The sequence below is a fragment of the Primulina eburnea genome, chromosome 1 (genome assembly GCF_022965805.1).
Source record: "Primulina eburnea isolate SZY01 chromosome 1, ASM2296580v1, whole genome shotgun sequence".
NCBI lineage: Eukaryota > Viridiplantae > Streptophyta > Magnoliopsida > Lamiales > Gesneriaceae > Primulina > Primulina eburnea.
Window position 1 is genome coordinate 58,524,077 of NC_133101.1, and position 13,045 is coordinate 58,537,121.

Below are 13,045 nucleotides of genomic sequence, written 5' to 3' on the forward strand. Positions count from 1 at the left end.
TAAATAAAAAATTTAAAATAAAAAATATGTAAACATTGTCTTCATGAAAATATAGAACAAGAGTATTTAATATTTAATACCTTAAAAAACATGAAGCTAAAACACTATCGAAATTCAAGAAACCCAAAATACCCAAATTTCGAAACACTAAAATCTGAAATTACCTTTAAAATTTGAAATCTAACTAAGAACAACAAGAACGAACCGTAGAAAGTCTAACACTAAGATTTCCTCATGATTTTCGGTGAAAACGGCAACCGATGGGCGACTGCTGATTTCAAGACGACAAAGAAACTTCGAAATTTTGGTATTAAAAGAAAGCTTATGCCGTGGGTTTTCCGAATCTACAATCAAGTTTGAAAAATGGCGATCGATGATGAAGTTACGGCCATTTGAAATAATGAAAATTGTGATAGTTTGAGAGAAAATAATAAAGATGGAAAAGTGAAAAAAATAGAAAATATAGATTGAGTTTTGGTGCTAATCAATAAAATTTTTAAAATAAAACATATACATATATATATATATTTTAAAAAATTAGGTGGGGCTATCAATAAAATTTTTAAAATAAAACATATATATATAATTTTTTTCAAAAAATTAGGTGGGGCTGAAGCCCAACCCAGCCCCACCATAGCTCCGCCCCTGTTCACATGGATATTAGTTCAAACAGCTCAACACAAAATGCTAGGTCATCGCCATCTTTAAGCGACATGTTGTACCTATGCTCGGGTGTAGTGTCAAACGAGCTAGGCATTCTGCAGCGGTGCCAGGTTGCAGTGATGGGTTCTCGCACCTTACTGGATGGGGGCGAGAAGCTAGTTGAGACTAGGATTAAGAAGATTAGATTAGCATCTTGGAACATAGGAACATTGAGAGGCTATTCAATAGATTTAGTGGATGTCATGGGAAGAAGGAAGGTAAACATAGCTTGTCTTCTATAGACAAAGTGGAATGGAAGCAAGACTAAAGAATTAAAAGAAGGTTTTAAACTTTTCTGTACAGTAACGGATAAAACTAGAAATGGAGTAGAAATAATGGTGGATAAAGCCTATAGGGATGCAATTGTTGCGGCTAGAGGCTTGGAGATAGGATTATGAACACAACTTTAGCCTTAGAACCAGATATCACTCATATCATTAGTATGCACCACATTGAGATTAGATGAGAAGACTAAGAAGGAAATTTGGGATACTATAGGAGACGTAATTAGTAGAATCTCCTGTAAGGAAAAGATCTTCTTTAGACGAGATTTAAATGGCCATGTAGGTAAAGATAAAGTTGGATCTGAGAGGGTCCATGGAGGTCAAAGCTTTGTAGTTCAAAATAATTCTATTCTAGACTTTGCCTTAGCTAGTGATATTGGGATAGTAAATATTTTCTATAAGAAGACGGAGTGTCATTTAGTAACTTTAGGAGTGGACATAATATAAGTCAAATTGATTACTTTCTTGTAAGGAGACTAGACCTAGGTGGTTGTAAAAATTGTAAGGTCATACAAGGAGAACACTTGAAGACCCAACATAGATTATTAGTCTTAGATTCCTTAAGAATAAAAGCGGAGTTAACAAAGGTCAGATTAGGCCGATAAGTGGTGGACTATGAAGGTAGATGTATGCCAAACTCTTAGGAATAGGATTTTAGATAGTCAGTTAGTCCTCGAAGGAAAGTGAGGATGTAAAGCATAAAAATAAGACTGATACCTCTGAGTTATTTGAACTCATGGCTAACCATATAAGTGGAGTGAGGGAACTACTTGGAGAGGCTAAAGAGAAGTGAAGACTAAACAAGGAGATACGGTGGTGGAACAATGAAGTGTAATAAGCCATCAGGGAAAATATAATAAGGTTCAAGAACTTGCTAGAAGCTAGATCAAGGATCGTATGAGCTGTATAAACGAGCCAAGAGACTCAGTAGTCGAGCAGTAAGAGATGTTAAAAAAGGATCTTATAATGATTTGTATGAGGCTATGTACCTAAAAAGAAGAGAAATATATTTTTAAGATAAAAAAATCAGGGATCAAAACACTAAATATTTGAGCCATGTCAGGTGTATCAATCACGAAGATGGTAGAATTTTAATGCAAGATAAAGCTATCCTAATTAGGTGGAGGGAATACTTTAAGAACTTACTCGATGAGACAAGTACGAAGGAATTAAGTGTGGGTAGACCTGAGATGCAAGAAGTAAGACATCTAGTGTTTCAATGTAGAACTAGTACTAAGGAAGTAACTGTGAGACCCCGAGACTAAAATAGCTTTGATGGCATTTTGGTAAATAAATTGAAAAATATTCAATTTATTTTGATGGCATTTTCGTAAATAAGTTGAAAAATAATGAATTAATTTTAAGGGCAAAATGGTAAATAGTGACAAATCTTTTTCATATGAAGCCCAAATGATTTGAGATTTGGATATGACTAAGAAAACTCAAAGATAGAGAAGTTTCATGTTTTGAGTTTTGGAAAATTTGATTGTTTGACTGAGCCGAAGGGATATACCGAAGTTAAAATGTTAAATAGTATATATTATATTATTATTAATATAATATATAATATAATAATATAATATTAAAAAAATAAAAAAATAAAAAAAAATTATAAAATTTCAGAAAGCAGAGGTAGCGCAGAGAGAGGAGAGAAAAAGGGGTAACGGGGTTTACGATTTTTCTTGTTGATCTTGCGACTTATAGGTTTATCTAATCGACGAACCGAATTCAGATTTAGGATCGTTTACACGAGGTCTTCGATTTGAGGTATAAATTTCATAGTTTTGGTGATGTTTGAAATTCGTCGATTTTTGGAATAAATCCGATAAATTGTTAAATCATACTGGAATTAAAGATTGTTGAATAGTGTATGATTTTAACGAAGAAGAGATGATTATAGTGATGTTATTTTGAATTATTCTCAATTTATTATAATTAGAGAATTTTAATCATTTGATTGAGATTGAAAAATTATTTATCAGTTATTATTAATTATGATAAATATATGTAGTAAAATAACCGACAAGAAACTCATATTCGAAGTCGGAATTGAATTATGATATGATTATGATTTGATATGAATTTTTGAAGTTTCAAATGATATTTGAAACTCATATTAATGATTTTGGAATATATTATTGATTGGAATGAGTATGTTATTGATGTAGATAAATTATTATACTGATATACTCAAGCTACATCAACCGGAACGAAGAATTGAGGTATGTTGCGATCGGGTAACATACGATAGGTATCTGTATTATATGATATATGTTGGATTGATTGGATTGGAATACGTGTCTATGTGCCTATTTGATGATTTGATGTGGCATACATGACATTGAGATTTGATTATCGATGTATAAAATAAATGTTTTGTCAACACACATTATTTGATGCATACATCGATACATGACATACACGTTGAGCTATGATCCTTGTATACCTTGATATGATTGGATTGGATTCCGGGGTTTGTGAACACAATTGCTATGTTGGTATTATATGACCCGTAAAACATAGACATTTGTGGCCCCATACGATTGGATATGAGATGTGAGATTTGATGGCGCTTTGCCGACGCTATCATACGTGTATTCCCATATTGGCCGGTGTGCCAGCTCGAGCATTGATTTGATAGCGATTCGATTGATTCTGAAATGTGCTCAGTGGATGAGCATTTGACCCGATACCTCCACGACATACATGCATTGCATACCATATATCATTGTTTAGATATCTGTGGTATATATGATTGGTTGTTCCATACGGAGCTTTGCTCACCCCCAAGGGAGGCTGTTGTTGTCTTTGTGTGTGGACAATGGCAGGTACTCCAGGATATCAGGAGACCGGAGATGGTACTTCTGGAGGGAGCCACAGCTTGGACTGATGTTTTATGTTTATGTGTTGTTCCCAATATATATGTATATGTATCTATATACCGGGGCATGTCCCGAGGATATGAGTTGTTTGTATGTGATTGGTTTTGATTACGTGTGGGCGTGTTTATGACGTGAGATTAAATACTATTTTCAGTATTCAAATTGTAAAAGAGATATTTTTGGGCTCATCGTAAAGAAATTTTAAACTCGTTTTCCGCTGTGATTAATTAACCCTAATCAAAGTGCATTGTAATAACGTTTAGGAGCTAAGGGCCCCATAGTAACAGAGGCACTGAAGAAGATGAAACTGGGGAATGTAGTTGGATCGGATGAGAACAATTGAGGTATGGAAGTGTCTATGAGAAGTTGAGATCCAATGACTGACTGTGCTCTTTAATAGGATTCTAGATTCTAGAAACATGCCAAAATCTTGGAGACATAGTGTTATCGTGCCAATTTATAAGAATAAAGTAAATATATAGGAATGCTTAAAATATTGAAGGATTAAGCTTCTTAGCCATATGATGAAGTTATGAGAGTGAGTGATAGAGCAAAGAATTAAGAGTATCACCACGGTATCAGAAAACCAATTTGGTTTTATCTCGGGTAGGTATACAAGTTAAACTATTTTCTTGATTAGACAAATGATAGAGAAATATAGAGAATAACAGAAGAGCCTGCGTATGATATTTATCTATTTAGAGAAAACCCATGATACAATGCCTAGAGAATTAATTTGATGGGTACTTACCAGGAAGCATTTGCCTCAATACTACATCGAAATCATTAACTATATGTATAAAGGTGTCGTAACCAGTGTTAGGTCGATTGGAAGGATGTCAGTAAATTCCTGTGGCAGTAGGACTTCATCAAGGATCGGCTTTAAGCATTTACCTCTATGCTTTGGTTATGGATGAGTTGACATGACATATTTAAGATGAGGTATCTATTGGTGTATGTTGTTTGTAGATGATATTGTTCTGATAGGCGAAACTAAAGAAAATGTAAATAAAAAATTAGATAGATGGCGTGAAGCTCTTGAAAGTAAAGGTTTTGAATTAGTCATTAAAAAATGGAATATTTAGCTTGTAATTTTGTCCTGAATCTGTACGAATGTGAAGTCTAATTGAGATTGAATGCCGAGAAGTCCTAGAATGTGAAACCTTTTGCTATTTAGGATCTATTATCCAAAATACTGAAGACATTAGAGAGGATATGAACCATATGATTAAAGCATAGTGAATGAAATGAATGATGACATCAGGAGTCTAAGGATCTGTTAGATTGAAAGAAAGATGTTATAAGACTATTGTTCGATTAACTATGCTTCATGACTCGGAGTGTTGGGCCAAACAGGACTACATATGCATAAGATGATGGTAGCGGAGATGCACATGTTAAAACTTAAAATGAATGTGAATAAACACACAATGATATATAGGAATGAAAAAATTATGAACTATTTAGGTGTAGCTCCTATAGAAGATAAGATTAGAGAGATTTAACATGCTTTGATCATGTATAAAGGAGACCAAACATGGTCTCAATCCTACATATCTTAGATTGACAGCATGTTAATGGAAGAAGTAGAAGGAGGGGTAGGTCATTGAAAACTTGGATAAATGTGGTAAAAGAAGATATCTTAGATCTTGGTTTAAAAGATGACATATGAGAAAATCTCTTAGTTTGGATACCTAATATCTATGTAGCCGACCTTACAACTAGTGAGAATGTGCTATGATGATGATGATAAATTTCATAACGTTTATTTCAAATGGGACAATTAAATAAATCTTAAACAACTCGGTTTGAAATTCATCCTTTTTAACAAACTCTTTACCCACAAAAAAGTTAGACAAATTATTAAAGAGTGCGTAACATTCATTTCAACATCTCCTACCATTGTTAGTAGTGTAGAATCTTGCACATCTTGTACTAGATAAGAACATTCAACGTGTGTTTTCTGTGTTGTACACAATGTCAGCTCATCAACATGATTATCTTAATCCACAAGCAGTTTCATGATCAGCTATTTTAGTTATCACATTATCATTCTGTGCTATTTTTCATGCTCATTTATTTGATTGTCTAAATCATTATCAAAAAATACTCCATCAAAATATTCATCATATGTTCTCTCATGCCCACCACATACATCAATTTCTCAATTCTCAACTCTCTTATCGTTACCGCCTCCCCAACGCCGTATAGCTTGGGCCATCTAAAACACTCGCCTCATGCATAGGCGGTGCGGTCGAGGTTCGCCTACCGTGCCTAGGCGGCCGCCTCGACCATCATTTAGAACACTGATCATAGTTGGTGGATTTTTGAAATTTCAAAAATCAACAAGGCACTGAAACCGATTTTTAAACCTTGTCTCTCTCAGAAAAGAAAATAAACAAGAAGGAAACGAAAAAACATGACAAGGGAAAAAAAATAAGAAATTAAAAATGATCATAGCGTAAATACCACTTTATTTTATGGACCAATCTTATTTTTCGTCATAAATTATTGTCTGATGTTAGGCAAGAGACGTCCATGGAGAACTTTTCTTTTATACGGCCCACCTGGAACAGAAAAGTCATACTTTTCAAAAGTTGTTGCCAGTGAAGCTGATTCCACCTGTTTCAGGTATCGCTTACACATCAACATGGGCTCAAATATTTTATAAGTAGCAACGCCTTTAAATAAACTCATTGTGTATAATCCATTTGTTCTTCCAATCCTACTATTAAATTTTGTTGGACTTTCCTAGAGCATGCTGCAGAGACAACCGAGGTTGAAATCTAGATTGACTCGGATTCAATCACTTGTATCCATCATAACTTTTGTCTAACTATATACTTTTCTGTAGGCTATTAGGCGGCGATTTGATAAACTCATTTACATGCCTCTCCCAGAAATAAAAGGAACAACAACACATGTTAAAAATCTAGATCTACAGTGTCAAGTGTATCAATAATGGCCTATCAGCTACACCATCATCCCGAGATATAAAACAAGGGCCGAATAACAACAGTAACGGGTAACAAGGAAATCTCTAGAGCTTCCGTTTCGAGGTTTCTTTTTAATGTGTGAATAGACTACCTTTGATAGAAAAATGTTCCAAGAAGATGAATGATCCTAGTTGCACATAGTAAGCAGGGAGGATATGGCTTTGTTGGGTTAGATTAAAGTTGATTAATAATCTTCTAATTTTCTAGCCAATTTCAGACTCCATCTCTAATTTGTTAGACTGAACAGAATCAGATTGAGATAATAAATTCATTTGGTACATAAGAAAACTGTTTTATCTTCAACCTTGTAAGCTCTCTTTTTATATGTTTATACACAACTTCATAGTATAATCAATTTCTGTTCCTTCTTTCGTTTTTTTATTTTTATTTTTTTGAAAGCTCCTTTTTTCATTTTGAATGTTTGAAAAGTGGTGTAAAGCATTTGTCCACGCGGAGAAAGGAAATTGAGTTGCTCTCAGTAACTATGGCTCGTCTGTTTGGGTTGTCACAATTAAAATCTTGGCCTTGTGACAGGGATTGAAAAAGCACAGTCTCCTTCAGGAAGATATTCTTCCAGCTATGGCATCGAACAGAAATGTTCAAATGGATCTACTCTCCTAAAATAACTCACCCGAACTAAACCTCAATCAGATGAATCTAACCCCAGATAGAATGAATACCAATCCTTCGGTGGTAGATAAAAATGGTTCAGATTGATACCGAACAAATAAATCTGGATCATTCTGCCTCGGATCAACTAACTGTGACTGAAAAGCGTTCTTGATCTTAATAAATGCACCATGGTGGGTGATTTTACTGATACCAAACATTATGTTTGTCTCCCAGCTGGATCGGATTATGGGTATGTGACGAAGGATGTGACATTGGGGGAGCTGTAAAAAAATGAGAGCTATAGCTGTTTATAGTTTTACTGAATCAATCTACTTGTTTTTGGCCTTGTAGATTTCATGATATATGATACTCACGAGAAATTTAGGGTCCACTCCCAGTAAGTGTCACTAATCCAGACGCAGGTTTCGACGCTCAAGTCAGAGACTGAGAATATATGAGGAGATCACTAAGGGTGCTGCTGAAAACAATATATTGAATCCATAATCATACGCTCAAACCTGATATTTATAGGAGAATACCCGAGCTTGTCATGGGTCATTCGCCTACGGGCCTTAGATATGGGCCGGGAGTTTGGGCCGGATCTTGATGAGTTCATCCCTGGGTATCAATATAGTAACTTGGAAATCGAAACTTATACTTGTTGGATGAACCATGAGTGATAATATAATATAAAAACTACTGTTTGATACGTTATATAAGATAATCAAACGATCTTCGATATGAACGTCGGTGATGAAAAATTGATAGATATAGATATTTCATTAGTTGTATGATTTGTGGGTTTAACATCATTAAATTTCTTATAAAAGACATGAGATACAACTATTTTTGTTTAACTTGTATAAAATAAAAGTTTGTATATTTTGGGTTAATAAACAATGTTGTTACTTTGACTAAAATTACTCATTAAAACGAATAAAAATTTATATATAGAATTATAAACAAGTCGGCTGTCCCGTACTTTATTGGAAACAAAGTCCACATTAATATTTCCCTAGTTACCATTTTAAAAAAAATTAAAATCACAGGCAGCTCACCCGATTCAATTATTTATTATTGATAAAGCTGAGTGAGCAGTATGACTAATAAATAAAATTTATATAAACAGCCAAACAACATTAAACTGTTTTAGATGGACAGTTAAACTTCTATTCAGGTTTTTGTGATTAATACACATACCTTCTGCCTCGTGGCAGCTGCTTTTTGTGGCATGATAAATACACATGCAATCTGGTTTTACCTTTTTAAAAAAAAATATATACTATATTATTAAATTTAAAATATTTAAAATAATAACTTTTGATATCGTGATTTATTTTAATAATTATATATATTAATAAAATGTTAAAACTTTAATGCAAGTCACATGTAGTTCAACTTATAGAATCTTTGTTTTTTAATTATCAAGTTGCAGATTCAATTCCTACATGATTCTTTTTTTTTTTTTCTTTCTTTTTTCTATTTATTTTTTTAATTCAATATTTCTTGATCTTCATTTAAATATAAACCAAATGAATTATAAAAAATATTGTATATGTGTGTGCGTCGATACACTTATATATATATATATATATATATATATATATATGTTTGCCAATTAGGTATCTAAATTCCATAGAGTGAAAAGCGCAGCAAAAGTTTAAATTTTAAACGAGAGCATGTGCCGGAGAAATTTTCTCAGGAATGTATGTGTTGTTGCGTGGACATCATTCCGGCCCTTCATTTATATATATGGACTTTGGCTATGCTACGTCGGGAGTGTATGTGGTTTAACACACGATATTGTTGTATTAAGCGAATCTTATATATGTGTGTTCCTTGATAAAAAAAATAAAAATTAGTACCCAAATTCTCGAGACATACATACTAGTTTTATTTATAATATTATGAAATTTTATTTATGTAAAATGTTTAAAAACTTCATATTCAATTCGAACGAGTGCATCTATATTAGTTGCGCAGGTAGTTGACAGGTGAGACATGAAATAAACAGCTAGGCTTTCTTGCATGGTTTTGAAAATGTCGTATAGCTAGGTTTTCTTGCATGGTTTTGAAAATGTCGTGTAGGAATTAATGCTTGTGACGAAAACATAATCTAGGAAAAGAAAAAAGAGCAGAAGCTTGCCAGTTAAAGGTAATTGATACGTGGGTGTATGTATGGGCAAGCATATTCAAACAAAAATACGTATATATTTACAAATCAGAACAAAAATAATTATAAATATTTCCAATAAAAATTATTTATAATCTATATATTAATTTAACTCCAACAACAATTAATTTTTAAAAAATAACTTTATAAACATGCAATGCTTACACATTATTAGTTATTATAAAATACGAGAGAGCGACATATCATATAAAATTTCTTTTCAATTTTGCCCCGAAAATCATAACTAAACAAATCATTTTAAAAATAAAATATATTATATATAAACAGCAAATAATATTTATATATATTATATTACACCATGCAATGCGTGTCTTGTGAGAAATAACTCGATTAAAAGAAAACAACTTAGACAAACGCTATGATAAAATAACTTGATCAAAAGAATTCACGCATATTAAAATTTTGTTTTTTAGTAATTAATGAATATAAATCAAAGACAAGAATAATACTATAATTCTAATTTAATAATTTAATTTGATTGATATGAGATATATATATATATATATAAAAAAGAAGGGAAAAGACAGAGGATGTATAGAGCTAATGACGTACTAAGAAGTTGGCAGTCAACAGTAAATCCACCGCGTAAACCTTGCGTGCACTTAAACCATATACAGATGTTTATATTTGCATCTACAATATTATATATATTTGCCTCCAAAATCGTATCTTATTTTGTTCACTTGGCTCTGATTTGATGGGGAAATGCAAGTACAATATTAGGTTAAATTTAAAATATTATATCTTTTATCTCACATATTAAAAATTAAATATTTAAAATTAGTTTTATAATGAGCTGCAATGAACTTTTTATAATAATTTGAGCTAATAATTTTCTTAAAATAATGACGAATACGAAGTACTTGCTATATGGACCCATTAGCAACTACTTCATATCATTCTTCGTTTTACGAAAATGATTATCTCAAATTCTATAGAAGTCCATTGTAGCCCATTATAAACTATTTTTTGATTTTTTTATATTTTTACCATGTGAGATAAGAGGTATCACAATCACCACTCCTTCAGAACGCAACGTCCTTATAGCCACAAACGTCGAGAAACTAAAGGTGGCTCCAACAGGTTCAATAGGTGAATTCCGTCATATACCACTTTGCCCTGCAGGTTCAGGAGGTGACTCTCATGCACGTAGCACTTTATTCGAAGTTGGACCTAAGGCAAGGATATTACCAGCTGCGGATCCGAGAAAAGGATATACCGAAGACTACTTTTAATACTCGGTAATTTTTAGTGATACCATTCGGATTGACAAATGCGCTAGCTAATTTCATGGATCTGATACCATTCTGTCATGGCCCGAGCCCGAGCCCGCATCTGAGTGAATACAATGGACTTTTATTGCAATTTGGGTTAATCATTTTGGTAAAACGAGGATGAATACAAAGTAGTTTCTATAGGGGATCATTGTGCAGTCACGCAGACGCGAGCTCAGACTCGAGCTCGGGGTATGACACAAAGAATTAAATTGTGGAGGGCCTTATTCTTACAAATAAATTTAGTTTGTGTCTATTTTATGTGACATTTAACTTTATTTAATGGGAATATAGTTGTAAGCTTTTGATCTTAATAATTGATATCAGAGAGTGAGGTCATGAGTTCAAGTATTTTAAGAAGCATATTTATATACTTATTGGGAGGGAGAAATGTTGGTTTAAACGTACACAAGTAAGAGTAGTACTGGAATGAGTGATCTGTTGAGAAGTTCCCGTGAGTCAAGCTGCTGACATTGTGCAACTTAATCTGGTTAGTTAAGTGGACAGTAAAAGATTGACGCAAGATATTAATGGGTAATACTTTATTTGCCGATGACAAGACCGACGATAGAGAAATAGTAAGACTGATCTCCAAAGAATGTGAGACAGCACCAACAGATAAACATGCACTTCCCCGGACTCATGTGCCTAACAGTCTGACCCATTAGTATTGAAATAGACGATACATGTAGGGACGGATCCAGGAATAAGAGTTGGGGTGGGCTTGAACTCAATATGATAAATTATATATTATTAAAAAAAAAGTACATTATATCGTTCAACGAAGTTGTGCCTTACGGGATTTTAAAACATAAAATTCATCAATAATAGAATTTACATCAATATGTTTAGCTAAATCTCGTTCAATATAGAGTGTCAAACAATCGGCAAGAAAGTCATCCTCCATTTTATTGCGAAGTGCCGTCTTCAAATGCTTCATTGCTGAAAAAGCCCGTTTAATAGTGGCAGTAGACACAGATAATGTCAAAACAAGATGAATCAATCTAGTCAACATAACATAAACACTTGACCGTCCACTCTCGGTCAATTGCTGACACAACTCAACAAGTGTAGAAACCTTTAAATTCTGCATCACATCGAGTTTAAAAATGTATCAATGCATACTTCAAAACAACAAACAACAATTTCTTGATCTGTGAAATCTCCAGGATAAAATTTCTTCGCAAGCTTGCAAATATCATCACTGTTAAATGAGTCAAATGAATTTTTAGGATCTAAAGCTATACTAAGAGAAAGAAGTTTCACCGATGACTCATTGAACCGAGTATTTAACTCCATCAAAATGAAATTTATTGCTGCATTAAAAACATCAAAGTGGTAATGATGTTCTATTGAATAAACCGTCGCTAATTAAAACCACCGATCCACCTTTTTTTTATTTTTTAATAATTTAGCGACGGTTTTAGCAATAACCGTCGCTAATATTTGCGACGGCTTTTGATAAAACTGTCGCCGATCCAATCGTCGACGGTTTACTAACACCGTCGCAACAGTAGCGACGGTTATCAAAAAACCGTCGCTAAATAAAAAAAATTGGGCTGGGCTACAGTCCAGTATAGCCCTAGCGTAGATCCGTCTCTGGATACATGCGTTAACATAAATATAAAGAAATAAAGTTACGTTTTGACTAACAATTATAGTTTTTGGCTTAATCATAAATATTTGATCCTAACAATAATATATATATATTAGACTATTTATTTGAGAGAATCGAATTTTTTTTTTTAAAAAAACATATATAATTTAGACGGAAAAAATAGATTTGCATACACGTGTTGTAGATGTTAACTTTAGTTTAATACCAAAGTGTTCATCCCAGTTAATGATAATAATACTGTCAAAGTCAAAATTAATCTGATGCAATAAATGCCAGTTGGACCAAACATGTGGGATCACATGGCAAGGGACAAAAGTAAGCATCAAATTGTCGGCCAATCAATATTAATGTCTTTCGGTAATCAAAGTTCATCATAGATCCATTTTCGTGTGAAACTGAGTTATTGATCACAATTCAGTTGTCAGTCATCACTTTGAATTTGGGCTACACAATAACTTATTAGAGATTAAGTAGATAATATTT